The sequence below is a fragment of the Macaca nemestrina genome, chromosome 7 (genome assembly GCF_043159975.1).
Source record: "Macaca nemestrina isolate mMacNem1 chromosome 7, mMacNem.hap1, whole genome shotgun sequence".
In the NCBI taxonomy this organism is placed as follows: Eukaryota; Metazoa; Chordata; class Mammalia; order Primates; family Cercopithecidae; genus Macaca; species Macaca nemestrina.
The window spans coordinates 100,587,098-100,610,636 of record NC_092131.1 but is presented as its reverse complement, the minus strand read 5'-3'; the positions used below and the strand labels follow the sequence as shown (position 1 = coordinate 100,610,636).

Sequence of the window (23,539 nt, the reverse complement as noted above, 5' to 3'; positions counted from 1 at the left end):
TAGCTGGCTAGCAGAGGCCCAGAGAGATCAGAGAATATTGCTATTGTTCTTACCATTATGACTACCCCTGTTTGAACCTTTATTTAGTGCTTCACCAGGCATCATGCTAACAACCCCATTTAATCCTCACAACCACCATAGGAGACAGTTACTTTTATCACCTCTATTGTGTAGATGAAAAACATGGGGTATTAGAGGTTAAGTGCTTGCCCAAGGTCACTCAGACAGAGCTGGGATCTAAACATCCAGGTATATCTGATTGTCCATGCCCCTGTTTTCACTGTGAGGCAGGAAAATAGGGTCTGGAGGCAGGGAACATAAGGCCAGTTCACACTTCAGCTATAACAGGAAATATCCTCTCCATAGGGCATATGCGTAAATGACTTTGTAACTTTACTTCATCCTCTCCAGTTACATAGGGCGTACCTGAAGTAACCAATGGAATCCTCTAGGGGGGTCATTAAACCCTCCAAAATTTTGTAACGGGGTCCTTAAGCCCCTGTGCTCGGGCGTGCTCCCACACTGTGGAGTGTGCTTTCATTTTCAATAAATCCCTTCATTCTTTCCTTGCTTTGTGCGTTTTGTCCAATTCTTTGTTTAAGATGCCAAGAAGCTGGATGCTTTCCACCTTTAACAGCTGGGGGGTGGGAGCACAGATAGAAAGGGGAATAATCTTGTGTTCACTTTTTGAAGAGTACATTTGTATAGTCCAAAACTCAGAAAATACAGAAGGGAAATATCTCCCTGCCACCCTGTTCCTCTCTCCTGAGTTTTTTACGAATCCTTGCAGACATGTTTTATGTATAGTTTCATAGTACACACACACACACTAACACACACACATACACACACACACATGTGTTCCCACTCTCTACACAAATGGTAACATACTAAAGATACTCTTCTGTATCTTCTTGGTACAAGTATCCTAACCCCCACCTAGGACTTGGTCAATGCCACAGTCAGGTAAGGGCAGGGCAGGCATTTGGCCTCCAAGCTCCATGTCCAGTACTTGCTCCCCTCAGTGCTCCCCAACTCACCCACAGCAGCCAACACAGCCCTAGGCTGCCTCTAATGACCACACACAAAAGCAGTGAGAAATGGCCCATGCTGCCTTCTGGGTGGGACATGCCTTCCTGCAGAAGGGACCTTTAGGCTCACTCCTCCATCTGGAAAGCCGGGCTGCCAGGGTATGGTTAGACGGTTGACTCACCCTATTTGCCTTCTTCTGCTCCCTCTCCAACTCTCCCACACGCTGTGGGAAATACTGCAGGCGGCTGGTCAGATCCTCAGCCTCTTCTGGAATGAGAGGTTGAGATGGGGCCCAAAGGACTTCCCCTAAAGGCCTGTCAAAGTGTCAAGTTGAAGGATGATGGGGTGCCCAGATTCCCACCTTCAAACTGCCTGGCAGCATGCTGGGTGTAGTACAGTGCTGTCTGCAGCTGAGTTTTCTCACATGTAAGGATTTGTATTGCATGAACCTGAGCCTTTGGGATAAAAACCAAGGCAGGCGTGATGGTTATTGCCTGTAATTCCAGTACTTTGGGAGACTGAGGCGGGTGGATCACCTGAGCTCAGGAGTTCAAGACCAGCTGGCCAACATCATGAAACCCTGTCTCTACTAAAAATACAAAAACTAGCTGGGCATGGTGGCAGACACCTGTAATCCCAGTCACTTGGGAGGCTGAGGCAGGGGAATCGCTCGAACCAGGGAGGAGGAGGTTGCAGTGAGCCAAATTGTGCCACTGTATTTCAGCCTGAGCAACAGAATAAGACTCGGTCTCTAAATAAATCATTAAATAAATACACAATGCTTTCCATTTAATAAGCACTCAAAGCCCTTTATCAGTTTAAAATAAATACAAGCCCCTTGTAAAGTAAGGCTAAATGCTAAGTGATGGGGAAGAGAAAAAGGACATAAGTAACTCCTACTCTCATAAGGTTAATGACTAAATCCTATTTTTTGCACGTTCTTGAACTGCATACAAAGTGTCTCAATTTTTACTTAACATTTTTCTTGAAATATACTTATTTTTTGACACTTTTTATTTGACCTAAGAAATACCATTAATGAAACAATGGTTTGACGTGATAGGCATTTCCCTCCTAATGCGCACTAAAACACTTAACTATTTGAAAAAAGAAGTATCTTTGTGTATCAACTAATATATTCTCCTCGGCCACCGTTGGTACACGGACCACATTTTGTTTCTCAAAGCAACGAGATGATTTCTGAGGTCATTTGCAGCTCGAACACGGAATGACTTTGTGGTGATCGAGTAGCCAAAAGTTCACGGAATGCACTGTCACAATTGTGATTCCGCTATAGCGCCGTGCATCCATCCAACACTTGTTTAATACCTAATACCTTAGACTGTCCTAGGCTGTGCACAGAGAAGACTAAACCTCACTTCCTGAGTTGAAGTGCGGGAATAGAGGAGTAAATCATTTCTCCTCTATGTGGTTAAGTGCTGCAGCTCAGGTAACCACCGGCACACAGAGAAAGGGCGGTTTCTGGAGACAGGGCGGAGAGGAGACCGTGGGTGGGCATTTCCCAGAGCAGCCTCTGCCAGCCACTCTAATTTGATCACTTTGCCACGAAGCAGCAGCTGCGGTCAACCTCAGCCTCCCTCAGCAACCTGAGTGCCCCGCCCAGGTGCCTTACTATTGGTCTCGTGGAGCGGGATGGGCAGCTCTGCCGTGCAATCCTAGCTCGCAGCCCTTGCTCCGCGTGTACTCACGGGAGGACTCGCAGGCGTTACCGCCCTCCTGCGTGCCCCGCCCACCGCCGGGCAGCTTGTAGCTGGTGCGCAGGCGGGGCTGTGTGCAGGGCCGGCGCGGAGCCGGAGCAGCAGCGGTGAAGCGCTTGGGTTCGGCGGAGACTGCCGTGCCCGTTGCTCGCCTCGGTCGCCGCCTGTTTAGCCACCGCCGCCGCTGCGGGGGGAGCGGCCGCCTATTGTTTTTCTGCGCGGCGAAGGTGAGGAGCTGTCTCGGCCGGCGGAGGAGCCCCGGGAGCGTCACTGTGAGAGCGCAACTTAGTTGGCGGAGTTGGGGCAAGTTTTGTAATTTGAGGCGGGGTGGGGGTGCGGAGCGCGGCCCGTCCCCTGCGGCCGCTAGGTGGGGCGGGCCCCGGAGGAGGGTCGGCGGCTGCGCGGGGCTTCCGGGGCAGGCGGGACGGACGGGGAGCCGGGCGGCGCGGGGACCTTAGCTTTGCGGACCCCTCCTCTCTGCGCATCACCCTTCTCCCGCATTGTCTGCTTGGGACTCAGCGCGCCTCACACTCCGCAGCCCAACTTGGGGCCGTCGCCGCTTTCCGGGTGGGGGGTGCGCCCGCCACGGATGGCCCGGAACCCTTCCCCGGGTCTCCTGGTTGGCGCTGCTGGGGCGGGCTCACTCCTCCCCTGGGGCCGGCGGCCGCCCTGTGGAGTCCGCGCCCTGAACAAGTGCTGCGGGCGCGGAGGAGCGGCTCCCCGGGGCCGACGCTGACGGTAAATGTGTCCGACGGCGCCCGCCTGCTGGGGTCTCCGCTGCTTCTCCGGGACGCGGCCCGGCTGAAACCCCGCCGCTCCGAGTCGAATGACCCAGGAGACCTGTGCAGTCGGTCCAACTTGCAGCTATACTTTGAGACTAATCTTATTTTTTTTTTTGTAAAGGCAAACCGGTATGTGAAATTGAAAAAAGCAAAAACCCTCAAACAAACTTTCTTTCTCTCCTCTTTCTCTCTTTTTCAAAATCAAGAAAGGGGGTAGATAGGTTTGTTTTGGAAGTAGTTCTTATAGCAGAGTGATACCGTCACATTTAATACTCCTACTGTGAACTCAGGAATTCACGATGGAAGTTGGATTGAGCGGTATTTTTGGTGTTCATTCTTTGCTGACACTCAGTAATGAAGGTATTTGGAGAGTTGATTGCTTCAGTAGAGTAAAAACCAGTGTGCCTTTTTTTTTTTTTTTTTGTTACTACTTGCCCCCCACCCCCCGCATTGTTTTATTTTTCGAAGAAGCAGTTTATTCAGTTTTTCTAAACCATTGGATTGCCCAGATGAGGACAAACGGTGCAGTTCTTGAAAGGTCATTATTGGCAAGTTTGTGAAGGAGCTAAGATCAGTTAAGAAACCAGTGTTACTGTTCTTGTATTCCGTCGTGGACTCTTGGGGATTTGCAGGCTGCATTAAGTACAAGTCTGGTCCAGTTTTGGGTGCACGTATTCCACTGAATAATTTGTGTGGCTTATTATATGAACATGATTCTGTTTCAGTTCTCCAGATGGAACTAGCTTAAATGTCTGTCATTCATATTGACAAATGAACAAAATAGCCAGAGTGTCATTTACTGTTAACTTCAGTTGTGTTCCTTTACCGTCTGCTAAATGAAAAAAAAAATTTGAGAAATAACTGTGTATGTCAGTTTGTTGTGAGTGATTTCTCATGCTAAGTGAGTCATGTGGAGAAGCGTTCCTGGGCTTTTCTGGTTTGGTGGGCCTTGTGTTATAAAACCAATTTTCTTCACCTGATGAAGCTAAAGACAAATTTTCTTCAGGCACAGGCGTTGTACTTTAAAACTATAGAGCCAGTTTAGGATTCACAATACTCGCTTGATGGCTTCCCTTCCTGGTTGTGTGGTTGTGTGTGTGTGTGATTGTGGGGAAGGAGGTTGGTTGACAGGTTGGAAGGGATTGTCAGGGAGGGACACAATGTAAGCCAGTACTGTTTACAACATAACTTAACGAGTGCACCAGTTGCTTTCCTTCTCTGGGCGGAGATGGCATGTTATCTTGTAGGTACTATTGTTTTAGGATTTCTCACACTTCGTTTGCCTTGACTAAATAGTAACTGCACACATACTGTACTATAAATGGACTCCTCCTCTAGTCCTTAACTCCTTGAGGGCTGTGATAGACCTTACTTAGCTTTGTACCCTCTTTGCCAGTAGTCTTAACAGTGCAGGCACGGTATGTGTTTGAATTGGGTAAATTATTTTTACTGCCTAGTGGTAGCTATCGTACACAGGAGAGAGCCACTAACTCTGGGGACTTGTCCAAAATGACAATTCACGTGCAGATCTGTGATAAAATTTACTTTAAAAGGATTTCTAACTTAAAAAAAAAAAATCTGTCGGTTATTATTTATTTAAAGAAGTGGGGCTTAACTGGTGCTCTAAGGATTTCAACAAGAGATTCCGATTTAGAAATCCGCCCCTCCTTTTGGTGAAACTATTATTTTTTTAGAGTCGGAATCTCACTGTTTCCCAGTTGTCTGCCGGGAACCCAACCTGTCCTCCCACCTCAGCCTCCCACAGTGTTGGAATTACAGGCCTAAGCCATCCCACCCCAGCTGGTGAAATTATTAAAATTGTAGTGACAACTCTCCCTCCATTGTGAAATTGGAAAAAAATTAGACATTTTAGTAAAACGTACACCCTTTGGAGCTAGGTAGAGTTCAGATCCCCACATTTCCATTGACTAGTTGCATAGCCTCTCAGAGCTTCAGTTTCCTACTCCATAACGGTTGGTAACATGCTTTGCAGTGTTTTTAGGGATGAATGAAACTGTGAGGTACTTAACTGCAGTATTTAACATGAAGTAGGTAGCTATTTCCTGGTAGCTGTAATGATAATAATTTTGATACGTTTTTACATGACTTAAGCATTCTTAAAAGTCTGATGCTTCTGAGTATAGAGGCTTAGCTATTTCTTTCGTAAAGAAGGGGCCCTGAGACTTGTTAGTCTTATAGTAAAGCATTTCTTAGGTCATGTAAACTGAAGGATAATGGAAACAATAGCGAATTTATCTTCTCAGTCACCTGTGAGTCTTCCTTTGAGAGTGGGACTCGCAGAGTGCTTGGTGGGGTAGAGCTCTTTGTGACTATGGTATTTAGGAAATGGTGAGAGATGGATTGTTTTCAGTCATCAGTCATAAGAGGATATGAGTTAGTTCCAACTTTATTTTACCTTAGTCTTGACAAGTAACACGTGTGGATTATGTCTGTATTTCTCAGACTTGTTTAAGGTAGAGCTGGACTGGGTGTTAACAGTGTTGGTTCAGTACAGAGACATAAGCAAATCACTCACTTCCCCTTCAAGTTAACACTTTAAAGGTGCCACCATTTACAGAAGAAAGCAGTGATTTAAAGCGGCTATACCAGCACAGTTTAGAATACTTACAGTACCTGATGGAGTAGATACATTCTAGAAATATTTACCTGTAGTGGGAGTTGAACAATGAGAACACATGGACACACAGAGGGGAACATCACACACTGGGGCCTGTTGGGGGTTGGGGGCTAGGGGAGGGATAGCATTAGGAGAAATACCTAATATAGATGACAAGTTGATGGGTGCAGCAAACCACTGTGGCACGTGTGTACCTATGCAACAAACCTGCACGTTCTGCACATGTACGCCAGAACTTAAAGTATAATAATAAAAAAAGAAAAATAAATATTTACCTGTTAAGGACATTTTCTGTATATTTTATTCCATCTTTCCAATAGTTTTCTTATGAAGAGATTATAGTAAACCTTTAAACATTATGTTTGATCAAACTTATAGATTGAGGGTAAACCTTTAAAAATTATATTTGGTGACCCTTACAGAGTGAGGGTAAAAACATTCCTGACCAAGCTAGGCAAAGAGACTTGGACTTTTTTTTTTTTTTTTTTGAGAAGGAATCTCACTCTGTCACCCAGGCTGGAGTGCAGTGGTGCGATCTTGGCTCACTGCAACTTCCGCCTCCCGGGTTCAAGCGAATCTTCTGCCTCTGCCGAGTAGCTGGGACTACAGGCACGCACCACCATGTCTTGCTAACTTTTGTATTTTTAGTAGAGATGGGGTTTCATCATATTGGCCAGGATGGTCTTGAACTCCTGACCTCGTGATCCCCCCGCCTCGGCCTCCAAAAGTGCTGGGATTACAGGCGTGAGCCACCGCACCTGTCTGAAACTTGGACTTTTGATGTTCCCTTCTTTTAAAGTTAACATCTGGCACTTGAATAGACTTGGTTATTACTGATGGGGACAGGCGTCCATTTGGAAGTAGCTTCCCTCTCTCTCTCTGTCTTTCCCAGGTTAGGCTGTCTTACTGCTGTAAATGGGGAGAGAAGAGAAAGCTGTGGGTGGAAGAAAGTTTGTTTCATGGCCTGGCACGGTGGCTCATGCCTGTAATCCCAGCATTTTGGGAGGCTGAGGCGGGCGGATCACCTGAGTTCAGAAGTTCAAGACCAGCCTGGCCAACATGGCGAAACCCCGTCTCTACTAAAAATAGAAATATTAGCTGGGCATGGTGGCGGGCACCTGTAATCTCAGCTACTTGGGAGGCTGAGGCAGGAGAATTGCTTGAACCCGGTCGATGGAGGTTGCAGTGAGCTAAGATTGCACCACTTCATTTCAGCCTGGTCAACAGAGCAAGACCTCGTCTCAAAAAAGAAGAAAGAAAGATAGGGTCCCACTCAGTTGCCCAGGCTGAAACGCAGTGGCATGATCACTGCTCACTGCAGCCTTGACCCAAGTGATTATCCCACCTCAGCCTCCCAAGTAACTGGGCTCACATGCATGCACCACCATGCCTGGCTAATTTTTTTGTTTTTGTGGAGAGAGGATCTCTCTATGTTGTCCAGGCTGGTCTCAAACTCCTGGGATGAAGTGATCCTCTCACTGTGAACTCCCAAAGTGTAGGGCTTACAGGTGTGAGCCACCATGCTCAGCCTGCTGGGGTTTTTGATTGGCATTGCATTGAAGCTGGAAATCAGGAGGCAATTGACATTTTAATAACGAGCCATGAGCATGGTATATCTATTTATTTAGACCTTCTTAGATTTTTCATCCGTGTTTTGTAGTTTTTAGCAATTGGATCTTGCATGTTTTTTGTAATCTTATATATTTATTTCATGGGTTGTGATGCTGTTGTGAATGATACTTTTCAATTTCCAGTTGGTCATTGCTAGGATATAGGAAGATGATTTTATGTTACATGCTGATCTTGGATTCTACAACCTTGCTAAACTCATTTTTAGTACTAGAAGCTTTTTTGTAGATTTTTGGAATTTTGTGTCTAGACAGTAATGTCATTGCCAAATAAGGGCAGTTTAATTTCTTCATTTTCACTTTGTATACTTTTATTTCCTTTTTTTTTTTTTTTTTTTCTGAGACGCAGTTTCTCTCGTTGCCCAGGCTAGAGTGCAATGGCGCGATCTCATCTCACTGCAACCTCTGCCTCCTGGGTTCAAGTGATTCTCGTGCTTCAGCCTCCCCGTTAGCTGGGATTACAGGCGCCTGCTACCACGCCTGGCTAATGTTTGTATTTTTAGTAGAAACAGGGTTTCACCATGTTGGCCAGGATGGTCTCAAACTCCTGACCTCAGGTGATCTGCCCGCCTCAGCCTCCCAAAATGCTGGGATTATAGGCGTGAGCCACCGCTTCTGGCCCAAGAGGACACACTGTTTCTTGGCTTATTAAGAGGTATTTGGTTAGTGTTAGACCAGGGGTTGGTACATTATAGCTTGCTGACTGGATTTAACATGCTGCCTCTTTTTATAAATAAATCTTTATTGGAACACAGCCACACCCATTCATTTACATATTGTTTAACAGAGACCATATGACCTGCACAGCGTAAAATATTTACCAATTTGCGCTCCACAGGCACTTTGCTGAGCACTGCTGTGGACACCAATTTTGACTTAGGTATATAAACTTTTTTTGTAGCTTCTGAGGTTTTGCATTAATTTTGCTCAGGCATATAGGATGGCGGAAGTGCTTTCTGTTCCTTCTCCCAAACCAATCACACAACCATGTAACTTCATGCCTGAGTTACTGTGTGGTCCTCTATAGTGATTGAGTTTTTACATAGTTCTTTGCAGGCAGCATGAATTTCAAAAATCTCCAAACTTTTGATATTGCTAATCTTTGTAAACTTTGCACACTCAGCGCTGGTACATTCTGATGATGGTGTCCACACTGCACTCTATGAAGAAAATACTGATGATTGTTTATATTAAAATGCAGGAAGAGAATTGTAGCAGCAACTTTTGCTTCTCTAATCAACACTGTAAAAGACTTAGTATGTGTGGGCAGTGGGGGAGAATGTTAATTTATAAATTGAGATAGTTGTATTAAAATTGAGTGACTCTTATTTTGACATAAAGTGAATGTGTCTCTTTTATACAGCAGAAAACTATTAAATGTGTTTTTTCTCAGCATTATAAAATAAAGTGGAAAATGTGGGAAGAATACAAGTCCTTAACTACTGTGCTTCTGCTTATTTCACACCCCTCAAATTTCTGATTCCTTACAACTATAGCTGGCTTTACTCCTGAGTGGTGAAATTGATGAACATACTTAAAAGCACATCATTTAAGACTTTGAATTTTGACATTTCCTCCTGTTCACATTCTTTCAAATACTAGGCAACCTGTAGGGTTCCACTGTCTCTGTCATGTATTGTCCCTGTGTTACATGAAAACAGCTCCAGTGAACTTGTGAATTTCCTCAGTCATTTCACTGACTACTGGGTGAGGAAGAAGTAGGATTTTCTCTCTTAAAATTCCTTGGTGAAATCATTGGATGGGCATGGTGTGTTTCTTTAATTTTCCTTTTGGTAAAAAATCTGACAAAGCAAAGACTTTCAGTGGGTCTTGGTCTTTCAATAGGTTTAGTTTTTAAGCGTGTTTGTTCTGACCGAAAACTGCCTTCCTGTAATATACTCCTTCCTTTAGAACACAGTTCTTAAGTAGAGTTTGTTTAAATGTATAAAATAATGCATTATATGCATTATATGCATTATATGCAGCGAGGTTTTGCATCAGAACCCTGAGTTCTCAATGTTGTGGCCAGTTTAAGTGTCACCTTTTACTTTTAAAGGAAAAGGTGTTTTAAAAGGTAAAACATTTTTACCTGTTTTTTCTCTTACTTGCTTTTTTATTTTTGGGGTAAATGATATCTTTCTCAGCGAGGCCTTCCCTCAGCACCATGTTTAAAATGGCATCTCCTTTGTTTGCTATTCCTTGTGTTTTATTTTTCTCTATAGAATTTGTTACTGTGTGAAAGCTATTTATTTTAATGTTTTATTTACCTGTGTACCCCTAGAATAATATCTGTGGAGGTAGAGATTTTTGTCTGTTCCTTCTATCCCTACAGAATCTTGAGGATTATGGTGTCTGGCACATTGTAGGTGCACAATGACAGCTGAATTAACTTCAGGGAGAGTTTGTAGGATGGGGGCTCGAGATGTAGGGCAAGTCAGTTTTTAGATTTGAGGTCATTAGCAGGAGATCCTCTTATGATGTGGGGGAAAAACACATGTTTTAACATCAGACTGGGTTTGAATCTGGTCTCTCCAACTTACCCTTTGACCTTGGTGTTAAATAATTTAACCTTTGAAAGATCAGTTTTTTCAGTGGTGAAGTAGGGGAAATAGTATCTTTTTAATGGAGATTAATTGTAATATAAAATATAATGCTCTGTGAATGTTAGTTTTTTCTTTCTCCTTGTGTGCCAGCATTGTGGAAGTCTAAAAGCAACCTGAATTTACCAGTCTGTTTCCGGAGCCTTCTGGGGTCATTACTTTGATTCCTTTTGACAGATAAATTCTTTTCAGCAGCCTGTGTTGCCAGCATAACAATGTCCTGTCCCTTTGACCAGTGTAGGGGACAGACACTTTGTCATCCCTCTTTTAATCCGTGTGTCAGAACAACTCTTATGAGTTCTGGCTTTGAAATATTTAGAGGAGTTTATAATTTCAAACAGTTCAGATGACATCAGCCCTTTCTTATAGTCCTCTGAGTTCGCTCAGCTTCCTCATTCCAATGTGGTGGGAACCTTTCAGTTAAATTGATGTTTGTCGTCTTTCCACATAGTCATCCTAAGTTTCTTGCAAATCACGAAAGATCAGAGGGCTGCTAGGTCACTAGTTTGTCTTTGTAGATTTCTCTAATCCAAGTTTGTCCAACTGCGTCCTGCAGGGTGCATGCAGCCTGTGAAGGCTTTGAATGTGGCCCAACACAAATTCACAAACTTTCTTTTTTTTTTTTTTTTTTTGAGGCGGAGTCTTGCTTTGTCGCCTAGGCTGTAGTGCAGTGGCGCCATCTCGGCTCACTGCAAGCTCCGCCTCCGGGGTTCACGCCATTCTCCTGCCTCAGCCTCCCGAGTAGCTGGGACTACAGGCGCCCAGCTACTTTCTTAAAAGATTGGCCGGGCATGGTGGCTCATGCTTGTACTCCTAGCACTTTAGGAGGCCGAGGCGGGTGGATCACCTGAGGCAGGAGTTCGAGACCAGCCTGGCCAACATCTCTACTAAAAATATAAAAATTAGCTGGGCGTGGTGGCATGCGCCTATAATCCCAGCTACTCGGGAGGCTGAGGCAGGAGAATCGCTTGAACCCAGGAGGCAGAGGTTGCAGTGAGCCAGGATCATGCCACTGCACTCCAGCCTGGGTGACAGAGTGAGACTCCATTTCCAAACAAACAAAAAATTGTGAGATTATCTGTTTTTGCACTTTTTTTTTTTTTAAAGCTTAGCGGCTATTATTAGTGTTAGTGTATTTTATGTGTGGTGCAAGACAGTTCTTCCAGTGTGGCCCAGGGAAGCAGAAGATTGGATACCGCTCCTTTAATTTTTATGGATTAACAAGGTGTTAATTCCTGTATCAGTTTCACTGATATTTCTTCTGCTTGATGCAGGAACACTTGACAAGTTAGTTAAGGTAGATTGGTCCATAAATTTATGGGTTCTTTCATTTCCATGTCCTACGCAAGTCTGAGCAGGACCTGGAAAGCTGATTAAAAGGCCAGTGAGCACAGTGAGCTTAATTGTAAATTAAATGGATATTTAATACATCGAGAAGGTACTCAAACCTTTCAATCTTTCATTTTCATCCATGCTTGCTATTTGAATCTGATGGGCTTGAAATTGACTGTTCTTCTTGTAAAAATGTTGGTTGGTTATTGCTGCCTTTCTCAAGCTTGCTTTTCAGTGTGGATTTCTGCAGATAATTTTTGCAGCAAAAAGTACAAAGTCATTAAGTGAAGGCAGTAAGGAAGGAAAGAGTACCCTGAGCAGGAGGTCTGCTATAGCGCATGGGGTGGACCAGAGAGTGAATGGGCATGGGCCCGGAGGTGGTTCAGTCAGTGTGGGAAAGCCACCTGCTTGTCAGCTTTCTACTGCATTGTCCAGCAGAACACATTGAAGCTTGGGACCTGCAACTGGTGTGGAGATGATTGCATTTAGGAGGCTGATGTAGATTTTTTCCCTCTTAAGTGTGTGTTAACTGCTTTTTGGCAAAGTCTTGATCTGAGACATACACAGCTTGATCTGTGGCAGATCTGTGAGGATTTTAATATCGAGAGGGTTCTGTTATTTGAGTTGGGCATGACTAGGCTACCAAGGCATTGCTTTTCAGTCCAAACATTTGGTCATATCAGTTTATTGTTAGTGAGGCTTTTGTGATTTGTTAGAACACGGAGTTTGGGATTTTGTCTGTTTTTTGCATGTATGAATGACACTTTATACTGTCGTTTTTATTGCTGGTTAGTATGTGTCTTCATTTACCTATTGTGAGTAAGAAACTTCCTCAGATCAAATTATAGAAACAGAACCAAGTGATTATAGAAACAGTCACTTGGTTCTGTTTCTCTGACTCTTAAGAGGATGAGATCACTTTATACTCTAATTCAGGATGTTTGGTAAAGGACCTACCATTGTGAGCATTTATAGCCTAGATGAAGTCCTGGCCCAATCTCCAAGTTCAACTTTTAAGAACATGCTATTCTTAATGTTCAGGAATTCAACCCTGGAAGCCTTCTCTAAATCTTAATGAGATTTTTATGAGAATTCATTTAGTGAAAATAACAACAATCAGGGAATCCAGGTATTAACTCTGAGGAGGGTCATGCCTTTTAGTGGTTAGAGAGGCAAGCTGTAGCCTCCCTTCTTAGAGAAGGGGAATTGAGGAAGAGATTTCTAGTGGCCCTTACAATCCTCCCCTCACTTTCCAGGCTCCCTAGTAAGACTGGAAGAAGTCCCTGAGTAAACAGCGTTTTGTGAGTTTGAGGGACTAGGTAAAAACGTAAGTGAACATACAGTGGTTTTGCTTTGATAACTTTTAAATATCCTGTTGGTTGTTGAAACTTCTGTGACAGTGAAACCTTTTGTCCTTATTTTTCAATTGGAAGATCTTTCTTCCCCACTTGAAAAGATTGAGTTTGGGACCAATCCCTGACCCCACTTCCTTCCTGAATCTCTTAGTGTATGGCATACAGCTGGGCATATGGTAATCTCGGGGACGGGATTGTACTCATAGAGCTATGCTTGACACCTAGGACTTTAGGTGGCTCATGTATTTTTGATGACAACTTTTCATTTTATTCTCATTTATTCCATTTCTGTTTCAGTGTCTTGGGTCATGAAACTTAATCCACAACAATCTCCCTTATATGTGAGCAAATCATGAGATTTCTTTTCATTTTGTATTTATCTGTTCTGTTTACTTGTTATAATAAGCTCACACTCTCACGTGATAGATTCTCAAGGAAAATTTTAACCATATATGCATGAATATATTGATGTAAGACACTTCAGAAATTGAGTTTGATTTAGTAAATACTAAATGGCTAATCTGTGCATGGAACTGAAAACAAATAATACCTGTAAGACTTGAGAGTTAATTTAGTGAGGGTGATAGTATGCACATATGAAACAAATTGTCCTGCAAAACAGTACTGTAGCTTCTTATTTTTTACCTGCAGTGCATTCCTGTAAAAGTAGTGTGGAGATCCTCCTACTGCCATTGTGATTTACCTTATGTTGCAAGTAGGTGGAACTATGTCATTGGCAAGAGTGCTGTTTTCTTTAGACTCTGGGTGAAAGCTGATATATCATCTCCCTAAAGTGAGGGACTTTAAAGATAAAATTGATGAATGATTGAATCAAGGCTGGAAAAGGTAGGCTGTAGGCGACTATTCTTTATTATGGTAAGAGTGAATTAGTTGAATTTGGGTGGTGAAAAGTGCCTGTTTGATGAGAAGCCAGCTTCGGGTTGTGGATGGTTAGGGCTATGAGAGGCCAGTAGTTGCTGGGTTGCTATGCTCTGGAGAGGGTGAGAGAATATCTTTGTAATAGGACTTGATTCCGGCCTTGAAGAATATGGATCATTTAGTTGGACAAAATGTCCCCAGAATTAGTTGAAGACAAAAGGCAAATGGTCAGGAATGGGAGGCAGTGAACATAGTGTTGGATGAATAGTGGGGGGATGGTCAGTGGAAACTGGCCCACCCAAGTTTGTGTCAGGTAATAATGGGAGATAAGCCTGAAAAGATGGATGAAGCTCAATTGTGAAGGAAGACAAAAGTGTGAGGATTTTGTTTTGTGACCACCGAGGAGCCATTGATGGTGTTTATTTTGAGGATGCTTTTCCTTTTATGCATTTATACATAAATACATAAATATACTGCTGTATTAATAATAGTCATTTACCTTTCTGACATAAAATGTTCATGTAACTTCTGCATAGCTGATTTTTATGTTGAATGTAACATGTCAAGAAATATATGTGCCTTTTTAGAAGTTGTCTTATGTGCTCATTTTCTTTCTAGACTACTTGGAGATAGTTTGTGTTTACCAGCGGGTTTGCATATGAACTGAGTACCTTGGGTTATTTATTTTTATTTTTTTTGAGAGAACGGGTCTTGCGCTGTCATCCTCATTGGAGTGCAGTGGAGCGATCATAGCTCGCTGCAGTGATCATAGCTCGCTGCAGCCTTGAAGTCCTGGGCTCAAGCAGTCCTGCTTCAGCCTCCCGAGTAAATGGGAGTACAGGTGCATGCCACCATGCCGAGCTAAATTTTCCCTTTAGAAGCGTGTGATTCTTTGGTTTTTTGTGTGTATACAGTTTTGCAATCACCATTGTCTGACCAGAACATTTTCATCACCCCCAAATAAAGTGCCATACCCATTAGCAGTCACTCGCCATTCCCTGATCCTCTCAGCCTGTGACAACCACTTATATACTTCTTGTCTTTATTGACATACCTATTCCGGAAAGTTCATATATATATATAAAGTTCATGTATATATAAAATCATGCAGTACATGGCCTTTTGTGACTGGCTTCTTTAATTTAGCTTAATGTTTTCAAGATTCACCCATGTTAAAGCATGGATCAGTACCTTGTTCTTTTTATTAATGAATGACAATCCAGTGACTGGACATATCACATTTTACTTATCCATTCACCATTTAATGGGCAATTGAGTTGTTTCCACTTTTGGTCTATTATGCATAATGCTGCTCTAAACAGCAAGTTCTGGTGAAGACATATGTTTTTACTTCTCTTGGGCATATACCTAAGAGTGGAATTGCTTGGGTGTGTGATAACTGTATTTAACATTTTGAGAAATTGCAAAACTGTTTTCCACAGTGGCTGCACCATTTTACATTCCTACCAGCAGTGTATAAGGACTTCAGTGTTTCCATGTGCTTGCCAACACAAGTTATCTGACTTTCTGATGTATAGGCACCCTAATGGGCGTGAGGTGATACCTCATTGTGGTTTTGATTGCATTTCCCAATGGTGAATGATTTTTAGCATCTTTTTATGTGCTTATTGGCCGTTTTTCTGTATGAAGTGTCTGTACAGATCCTTTGCCCATTTTTAAATTTGGTTGTCTTATTGAATTGTAAGGGTTCTTTGTGTATTCTGACTACAGGTCCCTTATCAGATACATGATTTGCAAAAATTATCTCTCATTCTCTGGGTTGTCATTTCACTTTCTTGCTGGTATCCTTTCAAGCAAAATTTTCAATTTTGATAATGTTCTGTTGTTGCTTGTTTTTTTTGGCATCATATCTAAGAACAATTCTTTGCATAACCCAAAGTCGCAGAGATTTACTCCTATGTTTTCATCTAGGAATTTTATAGGTTTAGCTCTTACATTTAGGTATGTAATGTGAGAGTTCATGTTTGTGTATTTTGTAAGGGAAGAGTCCAACTTTTTTCTTTTACATGTGGATCTCCAGTTGTTCCAGCACCGTTTGTTGAAAAGACTCTTCTTTCCCCGATTGAATTGTCTTGGGCATCCTTGTTGAAACTGGTCATAAATGTGAGGAATTTTTTCTGGACTCTGAATTCGATTCCTTTAATTTAGGTTGTCTTTGATTTATTTCAACAGTGTTTTATAGTTTTCATTGTATAAACTTGGTACTTTCTTGAAATTTGTTGCTTATGATTTTATTCATTTTGATGTGATTGTTAATTTTATCTTAATTGTTCAGTTTTTGATTGTTCATTGATACAGAAATACCATTGATTTTTGCATACTGATCTCTGAAACTATAGCCTTGTTTCAGAGGTCAGTTATAAACTATAATCTGGCTTGTTTGTTTACTTAAGTGAATGCCTTAGGATTTTCTGTGTACAGGATCAAGTAATTGGAGATTGTTTTCTTCCTTTTCAATCTGGATCGTTTATTTCTTTTTCTTGCCTAAAATTGCCTTGGGAATCATCTCCGGTACAACATTGAATAGAAGTGGTGAGCGCAGACATCCTTGTCTTGTTACTGATTTTAAACAGAAAGCATCCAAGTTTCACCATTAAGTATGATGTTGTTAGGTGTGGGTTTTTCACAGGTACCTTTTGTTAGATGAGGACGTTCCCTTCTATTCCTAGTTTGACTATTTTTATGATGAAAACATGTTGGATTTTGTCAGGTGATCTTTCTGTGTTGAGATGGCCATGTGGGTTTTTTCCTTTCATTAATGTGATACATTAACATTGACTGAATTAAGTAGTTTTTATTTATTTAAAGAGATGGGGCCTTGCTGTGTCACCCCGGCAGGAGTGCAGTGACATGATCATAGGTCACAGCATCGTGGAACTCCTGGGCTTAAGGGATTATCCCACCTCAGCCTCCTGAGCAGCCAGGACTACAGGTGTGAGCCACCATGCCTGGCTATTTATTTATGTATTTATTGAGACAGGGTATTCCATGACTCCCTGTAGCTGCGATCTCCTAGGCTCAAGTGATCTTCCCACCTCAGCCTTCTGAGTAGCTGGAACCACAGGCATGTACACCCATGCCCAGCTAGTTTTTATTTATTTTTTTGTAGAGACGAGATCTGACTATGCTGCCCAGGCTGGGCTCAAGTTATCCTTCCAGCTCAGCCTCCCACAGTGCCGGGATTACAGTATGAGCCTTCATGCCTGGCCTATCTTTATTTTTAGAGATAAGGTCTTGCTCTGTTGCCAGGCTACCTTGGTTGAATGTTAAGCCAACCTGGCATTCCTGAGATAAGTATCATTTGATCATGCTGCACAATCTTTTTTATATGTTGCTGGATTTGTTTTGATAGTATTTTGAGGACTTTTGTGTCTATACATAGAGATATATTCTGTACTTTTCTTGTGATGTCTTTGTCTGGTTTTGGTTATTAAAGATTTTTAATTAGGGAACTGTTGTAAACAAGTAGTTGTGTTATGCAGAAGGATGGCTCCCCCAAATTTATTCACTTCTTAATCCCTAGAACCTGTGACTATTTACCTTACATGGCAAAAGGAACTTTTCATACTTGATTAAGTTAAGGATCTCAAGATGGGAGGTTATTCTGAAATATCTGAGTGTCCCAGTGTAATTACAGGGGTTCTCATGAGTGAGAGAGGGAGTATCAGGAGAGTCAGTGGTCAGAGTCAGAGATTTGAGGATGCTACACTGCTGGCTTAGAACATGGAAGAAGGAGGCCATGAGCCACGGAATGCAGCTCTAGAAGCTGGAAATGGCAAAGGAACACTTTCTCCACACAGACTCTAGAAGGAACACAGCCCTGCCAGCGCCTTGAATTTTAAACAAATGAAAGTCATTTCGGACTTCTGACTTCCAGAAATGATAATATGATAATAAATTTGTGTTGTCTTAAGCCACTGAGTTTGTGATAATTTGTTGTAACAGCAATGTGAAACTAATAGAATGGTAGTTTGGGAAAATTAGTGATAAAGAATAATTGGCAAGGAGAGGATAAGTGCAGTTAGATCAGTTTGAGTTCTCTGTATGTTTTACTGTCAGTGTTTTGTAAGATTTTAGTTTTTCCTAAAACCAAAGGATTGATTGACCTTCAAAAGGCGGCTCCTTTTTGATGTTAGTCTGTAACCTTTTATCAAAGCAATATTTTCCCCAAATAGGGTTGACAAGAAGACATTCTAAATTATCTCCTAATAAGTTGTTTTGACCTCGGATGTTGAAATTGCAGGCCCATCTCCCACCCGTCTCTGTTTTCTCACTTTTTTGGTATGTTTAATAATAAGTCTTACATTGACTTATTATAATAAGTAAATTATCAGTGGTTAGTGTATGTGTCTGTCTGTCCTTCCCTCTTTCCCCCGACCCCGCCCTCTCCTTCCCCACTCTGTGTGTGTGTGTGTCTCTGTGTGTGTGTAATTACAAAGAAGTTGTAAAGGCCTTTTTTTTTTTTTTTTTTTTGAGACGGAGTCTTGCTCTGTCACCCAGGCTGGAGTGCAGTGGCCAGATCTCGGCTCACTGCAAGCTCCGCCTCCCGGGTTCACGCCATTCTCCTGCCTCAGCCTCCCGAGTAGCTGGGACTACAGGCGCCCGCCACCTTGCCCGGCTAGTTTTTTGTATTTTTTAGTAGAGACGGGGTTTCACCGTGTTAGCCAGGATGGTCTCGATCTCCTGACCTCGTGATCCGCCCGTCTCGGCCTCCCAAAGTGCTGGGATTACAGGCTTGAGCCACCGCGCCTGGCAAAAGGCATCTTTTAAATCTATTACTGTAAACCATTGATGTTCATATGGAATTTTACTGAGAATGGTTTAAGGATTAGGGACAAGAGGGTGGGTAGTCTGGACTGTCTGGGTCATGGCCCAGAGGTCTGAACGCTAGTTGATATGACCTACCTGGTTTCTTCACAGGCAGTATTGGGGTGTTATAAGGGGACATACAGGGTTCAAGGAGCCCACCCTTGATGAGGCTTTCAATGACAGATTTTAGGCCTATTCTGCCTTCTAAAGGAATGGGATATTGCTTTCTTCTTACTATTTCTCCAGGATTTTTTAACTTTATATGTATAGGAGGATTTAGGAGTTTTCCCCAATTTCCTTCCCTTGCTCAAACATCAGGATGAATGTATGTTTCGTCTGCAATGGTGAGCAGGTTTAATGAAGTGTAGAATCCTTCTGAGCCAACATGTAAACCTATACCTAATTTTAACATTAAGTCTCTTCCGAATAGAGTAGTTCCTGCCTCTGGAATTAACAAAAATTCAACATTAGCTGAGCGGTTTTTACATCTAATTTCTGTTTCTTCTAAACTTTTTACTTTGATTCCCTCTCCTTTTACCCCTGAGACTACAAGTTCCTTTGAGGATCAGGCTATATTGTAGGGGAAGGTAACAGACAGGAGCGGTTGCTCCTGAGTCTACTAAAAAGGTCATAAGTTCAGATTTGGGTCCCACCTCTAAATTTATCAAGGGCTCTTGGTGGGATTCAAGGTAAAAGAGACAGAGCCCCTAACCCCCCATTCCTCCTCAAAGGTCATAAGTGGGACAACTTCTCTTTCTGGTTTTAATTCGTGACAGTACCTCTTGAAGTGGCCTACTTTCTCACAATTGAAGCATTCATTCTGTCTCTCTCTATTTTTGTGTTTCTTGGCTTTGCCTCCTTATGTTCTTCATATGGCTTAGGAAGTGGGGGCCTAGGATCTTTATAGGTTTTGGCTCTCGGGAGGCTTTGTTTGGGAGTGTATGGGTCTCCTGGCAACGGAGAGTAATACCGGTGTGTTTATCCTTTGGGGCCCCCTGTTGGAAGGTGGATAACATAATTTTCATTTTTTGTCTTTGCTTCTCCTTGTTCCTCCTTACACACACTTTCTGAGCTTCTCTGAGAAAGTTCGTTCATGGGACGGTCCTTCCAGTGTTCTATTTTTGTAATTTCCTTGTGATATCTGGCTGTTAGTAATGAAATGAAGCTTTAACATTCCCTACCCTAGATGATCTTCTAAATCTTGGTCAGTGTATTTTCTCATTTGTTCTTTCAATCTGTGTAAAAATTCCATAGGCCCTTCATCTTTCCTTTGTTGTATGTCGAATGCTCGAGTAAGATTTTGCGTTTGGAGTACTGACTCCCGAATCCCATTTTTTTTTTTTTTTATCATTTCCCTAAGTTCTTGCATATCCTCTCGGTGAGCTGCATTACTGTTGTCCCACCGGGGTCTTGGTTGGGGAATTTTTGATCTGCTGCATGAACTTTTTTGCCAGGAGGGTGTTCATGTTCCCAGGCTACCATAACAACTCTACGGATCATGCTTCTTTCTTCCCCTGAGAGGAGGATGCCTAGGATGGACATTAACTCAGCCCAAGTATATAACTGTGGTCCTAGAAATTGGTTAATTTGATCTGCTACTCCATATGAGTCGTCTAATAGTGTGGCTTGAGCTCTGTTTTTAGGTTTCGGACTTCTGAGCTGGTTAAAGGAGCATTTACAAAGCCAATGCTGGCTTCTCCTCCTAGGGATACCTCTCTTAAGGGGAAGAGAGATGGAGCTGATTCTTCCAAGTTAGAGGGGAAGGGAAAGTCCTGAATAGCCTTTTTACATTGCTCTATCTCATGTTGAAGTCCTTTCAGGAAAGGGTACTTAGGCTGGCAGTGAGCAGGCTCTTGGGACAATTCCCAAGAGGCAGGGTTATAAGTAGGGGGAATGATGTGGGTAGGAGAAGGGTCTATGACAACTGCCTCTACTTGAGGGGGAGGGAGGTTAGGGTTAGGGGTATTGGACGGGGGAAGGTGGTAGAGGACGTTCCATGTGTTGGTGAGCTGTCTAGGAATATGGACCTTATCTTTCTCAGGGGAGTTAATTTCTGACTTGCTCCCTCCAATCTTTAGAGGGTAAAGAAGGACAGGTCCTTGTCACCAACATAGAGAATAGTCTGTTTCCTCCTGGAAATAGACTATGTGCTCTTGTCATTAGCATGTCCTATTAAAAGCTGACAAATCCAATCCTCATCTGACCCAAACTTTGGCCACAAGACTGAGGGCTTGAGGATTGGTTCCTGAGTCCAAATGAAACAACAATATTTTATCATTGGCTGCTTTTTGTTGTATTTAGTCCTTTCATTCTCTTTCTAGTATTTTAGCATAAGCCCTAGGGGAGTATCAGGAGGAATGTTAGTGTTGCTAGCTTTATTCTTTTTATCCCCTACCTTACTTGGGGTATTTCCCATCTTAAAAAGGGTTTGGGGTGAGGCTCCGTTTCTCCTGTTAGAAATTTCTTGCCTTCCCAGTTACCAGAGGTTTGTGTGTGGCTCAGCCTCCCCTACTGGAGATTTGTCACCTTTCCTTTCCTTTCCTAGAGGCTCAGCCCCCCTGCTGGAGGTTTCTTGCACTTTTCTCCTTTCACTTTGTCCTTCCCTGGCTGCTTCCCTTGTGGGAACATTGGGTTCCTCTTAGCAATGGCGGGTTCAGTAGAAACCCCTGACCCGGACTGCTTTACGGAAGGGCCACCTTAAGCAGTATAAGGTGTCCACCGAACCGCAGATCTGGACTGAACACTTGCTTCTCACTCAGTTGTGAATTTCAACACACACTTTCAATCTCCAAGATATCCCAACCACCAAGGAAATATTTTGTTGCTTTTGTGAAGTTTCTTACTTTGGTCTGTGCACATGGTTACCTGGTCTCCGTGGTATGTGAGGATCCTTTTCTCTAAGTTGTTGGTCTGTTCCTTTCCACATTGCTGGGAGTCTGGGTGTATTCGTCACACTGGGTGAGTCCTGATCACTCACCACGAGGCCACCTCAATGAGGCAGTGGGACGCCTCTCCTCACTAGAGTTGACCAGAGACCCTTTCCCTAGAGGAGAATGGGAATCCCGGACAAGCCCCCAGATTGTTAGAAACAAATGATCAGTGCCACAAGGAAGAACCAGCACTCAGGCAAAAACGGTTTTCTCAGCAAGACAACTTCTGCAAAAGAGTGCTGCTTGGGTTAGTCACAATTGCAAGAGCACACCGAGTGGGTTCTCTCTAGAGCAGGGGTTTTAATCCCTAACACAGTCCCTACTTCTGTGTCATTCCCCCATGGGCTGGGGTCGGACCTCACGATCTAATCGGACCTGGTTTGCTATCGCGAGTATTTTCCCTGATAAGGAAGGGAGAGGGAATGTGAGTTACAGGTTGAGACTGATGGGAAGAGTTGTTTACAAGGCAGGTAACTGAGCAGATAACTAAGCAGGTAAGTAGGGGCGAGAAGGTACAGGGAAATTGTTCTTAGGAACAAAGAACAAGGAATTTGAACAAGTTAAGCTTTTGAAGAACTTACTGTACCTAATAAGTTTTTTTTTTGGTTGACTAATTAAATGTCTATTCATTTTTGCCAAAGAGTGCCTACCCCAATGACAAGATACTAAATTTTAGAAAATGTTGGAGCTCTCTCTGAATCTAGGAGGAAGTGAATAGTTTAGCTTTTATTTAGTAGTTAGGACCTTAAGTAAATCACTTTTTTTACTGTGTTTCTGTATAAAATAGATAATATTTTTTGCCCTGCAAGAGAACATATAGAGGAAAACTCTTTGGCAATGATGCTGTGCCCTATGAATAAAAAAGTGATGATGTCATTTGTGGCTGAATAACACTTTATTTTGAGAATGCTTTATAACAGCTTTTCATGGGAAATAAATGTATGCTGTTAACTTCATCTTGCATTTTTGTCATTTTTACTGTGATTAAAAAGTAGTCCAGTCAAACCTGTAGAAAGGAAATAAACAAACCTTGACTCAGGAGCCTAGGACTTTTTCTTTGGTTTGCCCTCCTGGGACGGATTACCTTTCCAAATTCAATTTGTGGAGGAGCATTGGGAAATATCAGAACTGTCATATGAAGCACCTAAGTGGTACTTTATTAAAGAGGAGTTATTCAGAAATTATATTAGGCAGATAGAGAGGGAAAGGAGTCCTCAGTAAGGCTTTCCCTTTTAATAGAAACAACTCCCGAAACATTTCTTTTCTTTTCTTTTTTTTTTGGAAACGGAGTCTCACTCTGTCGACCAGGCTTTAGTGCAGTGATGTGATCTCGGCTCACTGCAACCTCCTCCTCCCAGGTACAGTTGCATCTCCTGCCTCAGCTGGACTCTTGAGTAGCTGGGACTCCAGGCTGCCAAGCTTTAATATGCAAATGTCAGCACTTGGAAACTGAGTCCATTCAACATGAAAATTCCCGCCCTCTTCTTCAAGTCACCGCCTCAAGGTGACACCTCCAGAAGACCCTGTGTGCAGGACAATATGGTGACCTACATTTGCAAATTAAAAGGCTAGAGTGGGAGGGCCACGTTTTTCTTGGGCTACATGAATGACATGCCTGGTCAAACCGATTCCCTGGGCCCTATGCAAATCAGACACCACCTCCTCCAGCCTCCCAATATAACCAAGTACTTTTCTGCTGCACACGGGGCTTTTTCTCTGTTCGGAGCCCCGCTTTCTCTGTACAAGGGGAAGCCTTTCTTCTTTCTTGCCTATTAAACTTTCTGCTCCTTAAAACCACTCCTCTGCGTCCAAGTT

At 42.8% G+C, this 23,539-nt stretch overlaps 1 pseudogene; it reads left to right on the top strand.

The window, feature by feature from the left end:
- The first annotated feature begins 1,100 nt into the window (after positions 1–1,100).
- Positions 1,101–23,539, top strand: part of LOC105488279 (chondroitin sulfate proteoglycan 4-like) — a 60,851-nt pseudogene continuing 38,412 nt past the window's right edge.